The 14,191-nt window shown below is 35.8% G+C and overlaps 1 pseudogene; it reads left to right on the top strand.

Annotated features, from left to right (window-relative positions):
- The first annotated feature begins 8,360 nt into the window (after positions 1–8,360).
- LOC100983767 (biogenesis of lysosome-related organelles complex 1 subunit 2-like) lies at positions 8,361–9,521 on the top strand (annotated as a pseudogene).
- The last annotated feature ends 4,670 nt before the right edge of the window (positions 9,522–14,191 follow it).

Genomic DNA, 14,191 nt, shown 5'->3' with positions numbered 1-14,191 from the left:
ACCATGACACACTGAGAGTTTACATCACTTTTAGTACCTTAATGCTGACCTACAGTGGTGGTCATCATGCTTGTTGATGCTGCAATATGCATCCCTTTCAGTGAATCCTTTTTGAGAAGGCATCCTCATACATATTTATTCATTTATAAATTATATATCATGGTATGAACATTATAAACATTATAATAATGTACACAAAAGATGACATTTTTAATGACAGGATGATGAAAATGATATTATTGAAATTTTAAATTTGTGTTTATTGGTGGTAAAATAAAATACGCTTTTTTTAGATCTTGGTATAACATTTGGTATGATAATCCAAAGCTCTGATAATATATTCAATTTGTTTCAGCAGTTTAGTATTTATTTTACAAAGACTAAAGACAACGTGATACATTTTGGATCTGTGTCCCCACCAAAACCAAAACTTTTGTCGAACTGTAACCGGCAGTGTTGAAGGTGGGGCCTGGTGGGAGATTGGATCATGGGGGCGGAGTCCTCATGAATGGGTTAGCACCACCCCCTTGGTGCTGTTCTTGCGTCAATGAGTGAGTGAGTTATCATGAGATCTGGTTGTTTAAAAGTGTGTAGCACCTCCCACCTCTCGGTTCTGCTCCTGCCATGTAAAATGCTTGCTCCCACTTTGTCCTCCGCCATGAATAAGAGTTCCCTGAGGCCTCCCCAGAAGCGAATGCTGCCATGCTTCCTGTACAGCCTGTGGAACCCTGAGCCCAATTAAACCTATTTTCTTTATAAATTTACCAATCTCAGGTATTTTTTATAGCAGTGTGAGAACAAATACACAGTTTACTGTTAATGGGTGTTTAGATATTAATTTTTATTGTTCATACACCTGTCTTGATAATTTTGAAATTTATGTCCAAATTTATGAAATCTGATTGGATCAGTACTTTTTTAATTTGCTTGCTTTTACTAGTAGAGTGGCTGAAGGATCACTAGAAATATTAATGTAAGTGTTAGCTCTGCCATTTTCTTATTACTGTTACAATTCATTTTTAAGTAAGGAGAAAAGTATGTTTTAATAAAAATGATGTTTTTACATTTTAATTTTACACTATTAATGGACTCCGAATTATTGGCTTTATGTCTATCAACATTTAATACAGTGTTACTCATCTGCTTTTAATTTTACTATGCATTATTCATTTGTTCAGTTGTTTTCTGATACAGTATTTCAATACCTTAATTCTGTAGTATACCTTTTTCAATTTTTATTGTGAATTATGCATACATCATAAAATTATCTATAATATATGTACAGTTTAAAGAATAATAAAATTAACATCTGTATACTTACTACCTAGGGCAAGAAATAGAATATGGCTAGTAGTGCAAAAGTCCTCTGTATAACCCACCCAGAATGCACTGCCCTTTCTTGCCAATGGTAATAAACACTATCTTAAGTTTTGTATTAATTATACCTTTTTTTCTTTATAGTTTGACCACTGTGTGTATATATCTTCTTTTTTTTTAACTTAAATACATGAAACCATACTGTATGTGGTTTTTAGATGCTTTTTTCACTCAACATTATTTTCTGGAGACTCATACGTATCACTCAATACAGCTATAGTTTATTTATTTTTTCAGGCTGTGTACTTTTCTGTCTTTATTTATACATTAATTTATTTATCCATTCTACTGTTGATAGACATTTGGATTGTTTGCATATATTTAATATTATAAACAGTGCTGCTGAAACATTCCTGTATATGTTTCCTGGGAGCAAATATGCAAGAATTCATTTAAGGGGAATTGTTGGATGAAAGAGTATGCAAATGCTTGACTATGCTGGGTGATACAAATAGTAAGTTTTGGAAGTGGTTACCAATTTAAATTCTCTTCAGCAATGTGTGAGAGTTCCCATTGTTCTATATCTTCACCAAAACTTGGTTTACAAAACTTTTGATTATTTTCCCATCTGGTTTTGGTAAAAGATTATCTCAGGAACTCATTTTTCATGTTCCTCATAACCAATGAGATTGTGTATATTTGTATATATTTATGTATCATTTTTATTTTCTCTTCTGTCAAGGGCATATTCATGCTTTTTGTCGATTTTTCTATTGTGTTTGTCTTTTTCTTATTGCCTTCTAGAAATGTGTTGTATTTCTGGTTACCAGTACTCTGGCTGGATACATTGCATATTATTCTCCCAGTTGTAACTTACTTATTTCCATTCTTTTTATGGTGATTTTTAGATGGCAATAAATTCTTATTTTAACATAGTTGAACTTGTTACTCTTTTTCATTATGGTTTGGATGTTTAGTGTCTTGTTTAAGAAAAGCTTCTCGTGGAAGAGGCCAAGATGGCTGACTAAAAACAGCTGTGGTCGAAGGCTCCCACCAAGAAGAACAAAAGTGGCAAGTGAATCCTGCACTGGCAACTGAGGTATCTAGGTTCTCTTATTGAGACTGATTAGGTGGTGGGCATGACCCACAGAGAGTGATAAAAAGCAGGGTGGATTGATGGCCCACCTGGGAACTGCACGGGGCAAGGGAAGGACCCACCCCTGCCAAGGGAGGCACTGAGTGATTGTGCTACCTTGCCCAGGAAGCCACATGTTTTCCACGGATCTGTACACACCATGGATCAGGAGATCCCCTTGTGAGCCCATACCACCAGGGCCTTGGGCCTTAAGCACAGAGCTATACAGATTCTCAGCAGCTGCTCTACTGGAGACTGCCTAAGACTACCAAGTTCCTGGGGGGAGAAGAAGCCACCATCACTGAAGCTGCCAGCTGCCTAAAATGATTGAGCTCCTTAGTTGAGGTGTGGCTGCCATCACTGTGGCTGCCTGCTGCCTAAGACAACTGAGTTTCTGAAGGGAGGGGCAGCCACCATCACTGCAGCTGCCTACTTCCTAAGATGACTGAGCTCCCAAAGGGAGTGGCAGCAGCCATCACTGCAGCTCAGCTCCAGTCTGTGGTTTTCCCCTGCTGGTGCTGGGGACACTGGGCAGTTTGGACCCTGGAGGAATTCCCACAGTGCAGCACAGTGGCTGTGGCAGATTGTGGCCAGACTGCCTTCTTAGGGTGAGCTTGGACCCATCCCTCCTCAGCAGGCAGGGCCTCCCTGTGGGAATTTTAGCAACTCCAGCCAGGAGTTTACAGACAAAACTCTGATCTCCCTGGAATAGAACCCCTAGAGGGAGGTGTGGCCATAATCTCCATGAATCATCAGACTTAGTCTTTTCCCCTGCTGTCTCTGAGAAATCTGGGCAGTCCAGACAAGTGGAATTCCCCCTAGTGCAACACAACCCCTCCACCAATGGATAGCCAGAGTGCTTCACTAAGTGGGTCCCTGATACCATACCTCCTGACTCAGTGAGATCCCCCAAGAGGGGTCACCAGACACCTAATTCACAAACATTCCTGCTGGCATCAGTTTGGTGCCCCTCTGAGACAGAGCTCCCAGAGAAAGAAGCAGGCAGCCATCTTTGCTCTTTTGTAGCCTCCACTGGTGATATCACCAGATGCAGGAGGGACCCAGGTTAATAGGGTGTAAAGTGGTCCCCCAGCACACCCTGCAGCAGCTCTATAGAAAAGAGGCCTATTAAAAGATAAACAAACAGAAAGCAACAACAACAGCATCAACAAAAAGTCCCCATAAAACCCCATCCAAAGGTCGGCAGTTTCAAAGATTGAAGGTAGATAAAGTTATGAAGATGAGAAAGAATCAATGAAAAAATGCTGAAAACTATAATTGCCAGAGTGCCTCTTCTCCTTCAGATGATCACAACACCACTCCAGGAAGGGCACAGGACTGAGCTGAGGCTGAGATGGATGAACTGACAGAAGCAGGCTTCAGAAGGTGGGTAATAACAAACTTCACTGAGCTAAAGGAACATGTTCTAGCCCAATGCAAAGAAGCTAAAAACCATAATAAAATACTAAAGGAGCTGTTAACTAGAATAACCAGTTAGGAGAGGTACAAAAATGACCAGATGAAGCTGAAAAACAAAACAAGAGAACTTTACAATGCAACTGCAGGTATCAATAGACAAGTAGACCAAGTGGAGGAAAGAATTTCAGAGCTTGAAGACATTCTTGCTGAAATTAAGACAGGCAGACAAGACTAGAGAAAAAAGAATGAAAAGGAACAATCAAAACCTCCTAGAACTATGAGATTATGTAAAAAGACTGAACCTGTGACTGATTGGGATGCTGGAAAGAAACAGGGAGAATGAAACCAAGTTAACAAACCTACTTCAGGATATCATCCAAAACATATTTCAGGATATCATCTTCCCCAGCCTAGCAAGATAGGCCAACGTTAAAATTCAGGAAATCCATAGAACCCCAGTAAGATACTCTATGAGAAGAGCAACTCCAAGACACATAATCATGATACTATCCAAGTTTGAAATGAAGAAAGACATTGTTAAGGGCAGCCAGAAAGAAAGGCCAGTCACCTACAAATGGAAGCCCATCAGAATAACAGGAGACCTCTTCGTGGAAATTCTACAAGCCAGAAGAGATTGGGGGCCAATATTCAACATTCTTAAAGAAAATAATTTTCAAATCAGAATTTCATATCTGGCCAAACTAAGCTTCATAAGCAAAGGAGAAATAAAATTCTTTTCAGACAACCAAATGCTGAGGGAATTTGTCACCACCAGGCCTGCCTTGCAAGAGTTGCTGAAGGAAGCACTAACTATAAAAAGGAAAATCCTTTGCCAGTCACAAAAAAAAAAAAAAAAAAAAAAACACTGAAGTACACAGACCAACGACACTACAAAGCATTAAATCAACAAGCCTGCAAAATAACCAGCTAGCATCATGGTGACATAATCAAATTCACACATAACAATATTAACCTTAAATGTATGTGGGCTAAATGCCGCAATTAAATGACACAGAATAGCAAACTGATTAGAGTGGAGACCTATTGGTGTGCTGTATTCAAGAGACCCATCTCATGTGCAAAGACACAAATAAGCTCAACAGAAAGGGAAAAAGAAAAATATAACAGCAAATGGAAAGCAGAAAAAAGCAGGGGTTGCAATCCTAGCTTATGACAAAACAGACTGTAAATCAACAAAGATCAAAAAAGACAAAGAAGGGCATTACATTATGGTAAAGGAGTCAATTTGACAAGAAAAGCTTACTATCCTAAATATATATACACCCAATATGGAAGCACCCAGGTTCTTAAAACAAGTTCTTATAGACCCACAAAGAGGCTTAGACTTCCACACAATAATAATGGGAGATTTAACACCGCACTGTCAATATTAGACAGTTCATTGAGGCAGAAAATTAACAAGAATATTCATGACAAGAACTCAGCTCTTGGTCAAGTGGATGTGATAAATATATACAGAACTCTCCACCCAAAAACAATAGAGTATACATTCATCTTGACATCAAATGGCACTTACTCTAAAATTGATCACATAATTGGAAGTAAAATGCTCTTCAGCAAATGATGCCAAACTGAAATCATAACAAACAGTCTCTCAGACCACAGTGCAATCAAATTAGAACTCAATATTAGAAACCCCACTCAAAATCACACTACTGCCTGAAAATTGAACAACCTGCTCTGAATGACTCCAGGGTAAGTAATGAAATTAAGTGAGAAATCAAGAAGTTTTTTGAAACCAATGAGAACAAAGAGACAAAGTACCAGAATCTCTAGGACACAGCCAAAGCAGTGTTAAGAGGGAAATTTATAACACTAAACGCTCACATCAAAAAGTTAGAAAGATCTCAAATATACATTCTAACATCACAACTAAAAGAACTAGAGAACTGATAACAAACAAACCCCAAGGCTATAGAAGACAAGGAATAACCAAGATCATAGTAGAACTGAAGGAGACAGAGACACATAAAACCCTTCAAAAAATCACCGAATCCTGAAGCTGTTTTTTTTTGAAAAAGTAATAAAATAGACCACTAGCTAGACTAATAAAGAATAAAAGAGAGAAGAATAAAATAGAAACAATGAAAAATGATAAAGGGGATATCACTACTGACCCCAAAGAAATATAAGCAGCCATCAGAGAGTACTACAAACAACACTATGCAAATTTACTAGAAAATCTAGAAGAAATGGATAAATTCCTGGACACATACATCCTCTCAAGATTGAACCAGGAAGAAGTTGAATCCCTGAATAGACCAATAACAGGTTCTGAAATTGAGACAGTAATAAATAGCCTACCAACTAAAAAAAGCCCAGGAACAGATAAATTTACAGCTGAATTCTACAAGAGGTACAAAGAGGAGCTTGTACTATTTCTTCTGAAACTATTTCAAGCAACTGAAAATGAGGGACTCCTCCCTAACTCTTTTTATGAGGCCAGCATCATGCTGATACCAAAACCCGACAGAGATACAAGAAAAAAGAAAATTTAGGCCAATATCCCTGATGAACATGATGCAAAAATTCTCAATAAAATACTGGCAAACCAAATTCAGAAGCACATCAAAAAGCTTACACACCACAGTGAAGTCATCTTTGTGTCCCAGATGCACGGCTGGTTCCAAAAAATGCAAATCAATAAGTATAATTAATAACATAAACAGAACTAAAGACAAAAACCACATGATTATCTCAATAGATGCAGAAAAAGGCCTTCAGTACAATTCAACATCCTTTCATGTTGAAAACTCTCAATAAGCTAGGTATTGATGAAACATATGTCAAAATAATTAGAATAATTTATGACAAAACTACAGCCAATATCATACTGATCAGGCAAAAGCTGGAAGCATTTCACTTAAAAAATGAAATAAGACAAGGGTGACCTCTCTCACCATGCCTATTCAACATAGTATTGGAAGTTCTGGCGAAGGCAATCAGGCAACAGAAAGAAATAAAGCATATTCAAATAGGAAGAGAGGAAGTCAAATGGTCTCTTTTTGCAGATGACATGATCCTATATCTAGAAAATTCCATTTTCTCAGATTAAAAACTTCCTAAGATGATAAGAAACTTCAGCAAAATCTCAGGATTCAAATCAATGTGCAAAAATCAGAAGCATTCCTATCACCATCAGTAGACAAACAGAGAGCCAAATCGTGAATGAATTCCCATTCACAATTGCGACAAAGAGAATAACATACCTAGGAATATAGCTAACAAGGCAAGTGAAGGACCTCTTAAAAGAGAACTACAAACCACTTCTCAAGGAAATGAGAGAGGACACAAACAAACGGAGAAACATTCCAAGCTCATAGACGGGAAGAATCAATATTGTGAAAATGGCCATACTGCCCAAAATAATTTACAGATTCAATGCTATTCCCATTAAAATACCATTGACATTCTTCACAGAATTAGAAAAAATTACATTAAAATTCATATGAAACCAAAGGAGAGCCCATATAGCCAAAATGATCCTAAGCAAAAATAACAAAGCTGGAGGCATCATACTACTCAACTTCAAACTGTACTACAAGGCTACGGTAATGGTACTGGTACAAAAACAGACACATAGACCTATGGAACAGAATAGAGAACTCGGAAATAAGACCACACATCTATAACCATTTGATTTTTGGCAAATCTGACAAAAACAACCAATGAAAAAGGATTCCCTATTTATTAAATGGTGCCAGAAGAACTGGCTAGCCATATGCAGAAAATTAAAACTGGACCCCTTTCTTACACCTTATACAAAAATGAACTCAACATGGATTAAAGTCTTAAGGGTGAAACCCCAAACTCTAAAAATCCTAGAAGAAAATCTAGGCAATATCATTTAGGACATAGGCATGGGCAAACATTTTATGATGAAAACATCAAAAGCAATTGCAACAAACAAAAAACTGGCAAATGGGATCTAATTAAACTAAAGAGCTTCTGCGCAGCAAAAGAAACTATCATCAGAGTGAACAGGCAACCTACAGAATGGGAGAAAATTTTGGCAATCTATCCATCTGACAAAGGTATGATATTCGGAATCTCCAAGGAACTTAAACAAATTTACCATACAAAATAAAACAACCCTATCAAAAAGTGGGCAAAGGACATGAACAGACACTTCTCTAAAGAAGACATTTATGTAGGCAACAAACATATGAAAAAAAGTTCAACATCACTGATCATTAGAGAAATGCAAATACAAAACCACAATGAGATGCCACCTCATGCCAATCAGAAAGATGATTAGTAAAAGTCAAGAAACAATAGACATGGGCGAGGCTGTGGAGAAATCAAAACACTTTTTCACTGTTGGTGAGAATGTAAATTAGTTCAACCATTGTGGAAGACGGTGTGTCGATTCCTCAAAGCCTAGAGGCAGAAATACCATTTCATTTGACCCAGCAATTTTATTACTGGGTATATACCCAAAGGAATATATCATTCTATTATAAAGATACATGCACACGTATGTTCATCGCAGCAATTTTCACAATAGCAAAAACATAGAATTAACCCAAACGCTCAATCAATGATAGACTGGATAAAGAAAATGTGTTATGTATATACCATGGAATACTATGCACCCATAAAATGAAATGAGATTATGTCCTTTGCAGAGACATGGATGGAGCTGGAAGCCATTATTCTCAGCAAACTAATGCAGGGACAGTAAACCAAACACCACATGTTCTCACCTATAAATGTGAGCTGAACAATGAGAACGCATGGACACAGGGAGGGAAACAACACACACTGTCAGTGGAAGGCAGGCATGGGGATGGAGAGCATTAGAAAAAATAGCTAATGTGTGCTGGACTTGATACCTTGGTGATGAGTTGACAGGTGCAGCAAACTATCGTGGTACATTTTTACCTGTGTAACGAACCTGCACATCCTGCACACATATCCTGGAACACAAAATAAAATAATGAAAAAAAATGAAAAGAAAATACATAAAAAATGAAAAAAAATGAAGAGAAAATAAATAAAAAATGGAAAAAGGAAAGAAAAACTTCTCGAGCAGGGCAAAACCTGACATGATGGTGCCTGAAGTGTCCTAGCGACCTGATGTGAGAAACTCACTTAAGACATTGCCACCATGAAAACAGCTGAGGAAACAAAGGAACCTGCTGAAGCTGAGATCACTGAGCTGTGCTGGGACATGTTCTCCAAAATGGACATTTATCTTACTGGAGAATTGACAACCACCAATGAAGACTATAAGCTCCCAGAAAATGAATAAACTACTCAGCTTGAAGTATCTGGAAATAAAAGATATTGCTATAAACATTAGTAGATACTTAAAGGACTTAAGTTTAAGTTCAGTAGTATGCTGGACTGCAGCCTTATCTGGATCAGATCAATGTCATTGAAGAGCAGGTAGCAGCTCTTGAGCAGACAGCTTAAAAGTTAAATGCATTTTTTTAAAACTGGAAGCCAAGTACAAGAAGTTGGAGAAGCGATGAAAAACTTATTTGTATGGGACGAAGTCTTTTTTAATGTGGAAGATGTTTTATAAGATGTGAATACTGAGGCTGATGAATTGTCAAATCTCCGCAAAATGAAACTATGCTGAACTTTCTAGGAAGATCTCAATGTTGGAATAAACTGTAGGACTGTGGCTACTTCTGTACCTCCTTTGAGGCAGTAACCCTTGAAAACTCACACTTATAACTTCTTATTTTTACCTGAATGCTTCATCATCCATTCAGGATAGAGAATCTCAAAGTTCAAGTAAAATCAAATAAGAGGACCTATTTTCTCTAGTAGTGGTTGATTACCACATTATTTTCCTACATGACTGGTTTTTAAGTTATTGTAAATGATTTTTTTCTGTTAATGATGCTAATATATCCTTAATGAGATTCTAATTTTCTTTTAAAAAACAAAGTAGTTATTTTGCAGCTTATAACCTTGTGAATGTTAGTAATTTACTTTCCCATAATATTACAAATAACATAAACATCTTAAAATAATTCCAGGCTGCATCTTTTAGGTTGAGCAGAAATAGTGAAAGGAATGTTTTGATAGCTTGGTCTATGAAATAAACACCTCTCTTCTCTTCTATGTGAGTCAGATGTTTGGAGATGGATGACATCTTGATAAGTGCTCCCTTTTGGAAATGTGTTAAAGACAAGATATGTATATCTGTGCATGATTTGGGTGGGGAGATGGAAGCTGCCACTCATAAAATATAGCATTTTATAAAATTTTTAACAAACCTGCACATTGTGCACATGTACCCTAAAACTTAAAGTATAATAAAAAAATTTTTAAAAGGAAGAAATGCTTCTATACCCTGCAGTCATAAAAATATTTTTATTAATATATTTTTTAAAACATTTCAAAGTTTTGCTTTTTCTATTTCAGACCTTGATCCATCTGGAATTGATTTTTGATATATGGAGAAAGATATCCCTTTTTACATATGAACTATCACATCCTTTTAAAATTGAAAACATTTTTTATATTTATGATGTGCAACATTATGTTTTGATACATGTATGCATTGTGGAATTTCTAAGTCAAGCTAATCAACATACACATTATTTCTACACTTATTTATTTATGATTGATTAGTGATGACCATGTACTTAACAATAATTTTATAATCCCAGCACTATCTACAAGTATCCCTTTTTTTTCCTGCTGATCAGAAATGTCTGCTCCAACACATATCAGCTTCATATATGCAAGGGTTTATTTCTGGCTTTCTATTTGATTCCCTCATTCATTTGTCTATACCAGGACCAAGTCTACACTGGTGGAATTATTATAGTTTTATAACGTACTGATACACACTAGATCTAGTCCCCTGACCAGGCAGTTCTTCAAGAGTATTTCGGCTACTATTTAATCTTTGTTGTTCTATATAAACTTTAGAATCAGCTCATCAAGTTCCATGGAAAATGTTTTTTAAATCTTTACTGGGATTTGACTCCACTTTGAATTTTATAGATCTATAGATGAATTGGGGGAAAAAAATCAATATCTTTGTAATATTTAATATTCTAGTCCATGAACTTTTTATATCTGTCCATTTATTTAGGTATTCTTTAACGCCTCTTAGTAAAGTTTTATAATTTATACAGAAAGATATTGCACATATTTTACTAGATTTAGATACTCTATATTTCTATTGCTATTAAGAGTAGTGTCTTTTTAAATTATATTTCACAACTGTTTGTTGGTGGTATATAGAAATGTAGTCCACTGTATGTTCTCCTACCCAAACACAATCAAATAAAATACATAACAGAATAAAATTTGGGAAACTCAAAAAAAAGTGAAAATTCAACAACATTCTTTTAGCAAAGATTCAAAGAAAAAAATCGATCAGAAATTAGAAAACACTTTAAAGTGAATAATAATGAAAATACAACATGCCAAAACTTATAGGATGCAAGTAAAGCAATGCTTAGAAGTAAATTTATAGCTATAAATGCCCATATTAGAAATGAAAAAAATCTGAAGTCAATAACCTTCCACCTTAAGACACTAGGAAGAGCGAAATAATTCAAGCAGAGAAGGAAATTATAAAGATTAGAGCAGAAATTAATGAAATAGAGAATTTAAAAACTATAGAGAACATCAATGAAACCAAAAGCTGGTTCTTTGAAAGATCAACACAATTGATAAATCTTGAAAGAGAAGAGAGAAGACTTGAATTACCAACATCAGGAATAAAAAATGAGACATTACTATGAACCATATGCACAAAAAATGCTTTTAATGAAATACTATAAACAATTCATTCCAACAAATTAGGTAATCCAGACAAAATGGTCAAACTCCTAGATGTACAGAAACTACCAAAACTGAGTCAAGAATAAACAGAAAATGTGAATATCTCTTAAAAATAAAGAGACTGAGCCCGGGCGTGGTGGCTCACACCTGTAATCCCAGCACTTTGGGAGGCCGAGGCTGGCTTATCAAGAGGTCAGGAGGTCGAGACCATCCTGGCTAACACGGTGAAACCCTGTCTCTACTAAAAATACACAAAATTAGCGGGGCGTGGTGGTGGGCCTGTAGTCCCATCTACTTGGGAGGCTGAGGCAGGAGAATGGCGTCAACCCGGGAGGCGGAGCTTGCAGTGAGCCGAGATAACGCCACTGCACTCCAGCCTGGGTGACACAGTGAGACTCCGTCTCAAATAATAATAATAATAATAACAATAATAATAATAATAATAAAATAAAATAAAGAGACTGAGTTGTGGTAATATTTTTTTCCAAAATAAAAACCCAGTGCCATATAGTTTCTCTGGTGAATTCTACCAAATGTTTCACAAACTCTTCCAAAAGTATAAAAAGAGGAAACACTTTTCAATTCATTCTATGAGGGCACTACATTACACAGAGAACAAAGCCAGGCAAAAACATCTAAAGGAAACTACAGACCAATATCCCTTATAAATACAAATGCAAAAAGCATTAACAATATATAAGCAACTGAATTTAGCAGTATATAAAAAGGATCATACACCATAATTAAGTAGGATTTATCCCAGGAATGCAATGTTAATTTAGCATACAAAAATCAATCTATGTAATACACTCTATTAATAGAATAATATACTGACCATCTCATCAGATGCAGAAAAGTCATTTGACAAAATCTAACACCATTTCATGAAAATAACACTTAACAACTAATTATAAAAGAGAACATCCTCAATTTGCTGAGGCACACCTATGAAAAACCCACATCTACTATCATACTTAATAGTGAAAGATTGAAAGTGTTCTCCTAAGATCAAGAACAAGACAAGGATGTCTTCTCTCACCACTTCTGTTCAAAAGTGTACTAGAGGCTACAGCGAAGGAAATTTGGCAAATACAAAGCCTCCAGGCTTTAAAGGAGTAAGTAAAAGTACATTCATTCACAAGTGACATGATTTGCATTTTGGAAACCCTAAGGAATCCATACACAAAATTATTAGAGCTAATAAACTACCTGAGCAAGCAGTATAAAAGATAAATATTCAAAATTTAGTTACACTCATGCGCTAGCAATGAACAATACAAAAATAAAACTATATATAGTTTTTTATATTTGATAAACTATATATAGTTTTGATAGTTTTATAGTTCATGTTTGAAATGAAACTATATAAAAATGTATATATATATGAAACTAATGAAAAGTTTCATACAGGTATATAAACTAAAGGAAAGTTTCATATATGTATTTATATACAAATAATGGAAACGAATGGAAAGTCATATATTATTATTAGCTTCATATATAGTAATATATTATTATTAGTTTTATATGTCTATATTATATATAGCTCATAAATAGTCATATACTATTATTAGTTTCGCATATACATGAAACTAATGGAAAGAAAACAATTCCATTTACAATAGTATCAAATAGTATCAATAGCATCAAAAATAATAACATTCTGAGGAATAAATTTAACAAAAGAAGTGCAAGGTATAAACAAAAAATTACAAAACATTATTAGAGAAATTAAAGAAGACTTAAATTACCAAAATCAGAAATGAAAAATCCTGCATAAATGGAAAGACATCCTGTATTCATGAATGGAAAAATATAAAATTGTTAAGATGGCAATATTCTCCAAATTTTGATCTACTGATTCAATGCAATCCCTATAAAAATCCCAACTGCCTTTTTTAAATAGATTGACAAGACAGTTCTAAAATTCATATGGAAATACAAGAGATCCTGAACACCTGAAACAATCTTGGAAAAGGACAAAGTTAGAGGACTCATATTCTTCATTTCTAATCTTGCTGCAAAGCTACAGTACTTAAGAGTTCATGGCACTGGCATAGGGATAGACACATAGATGTAAGAAATAGAATTTAGAGTCCACTTCTGTGATGCAAGAAGGAGGGACTAGATGACCTTCACAATCCTCTCTAGCTAATCATTCAGTGGTACCAATGGGGGACACATATCCCCTTTGGCGTACCAGGATCCACGTCCCCTTCCTTTTAGCACCCAGCCTCATTGTAAAACAACAACAACAAAAACTGTGAGGAGCATCCTGACCAGGCTGCCCTGCTTCCTGCTCCATGGTAGCCCCCTTGGTACCTGTAACCAAGACTAGCCTCCCAGCCTCATTTTGATCCAGGGAGCACCCATGAACCTTAAGTTGAATCCCTGTTTTGTTAAGTTACTCAAAATCGGTTTCCGTCACTGTCAAAGAAATGCTTTAACTGATAAATAAAACATTTCCATATCCTGAACATAAAGATGCCCATTCTTTAATATGGAACTCTTGTCCTATTGCTCACCTTTGTTTTCCTCACT

This window comes from Pan paniscus, chromosome X, assembly GCF_029289425.2.
Source record: "Pan paniscus chromosome X, NHGRI_mPanPan1-v2.0_pri, whole genome shotgun sequence".
NCBI classification, from domain to species: domain Eukaryota; kingdom Metazoa; phylum Chordata; class Mammalia; order Primates; family Hominidae; genus Pan; species Pan paniscus.
Note: the sequence above shows the minus strand (reverse complement) of the source record. Positions and strands in the feature narration are given on the sequence as shown.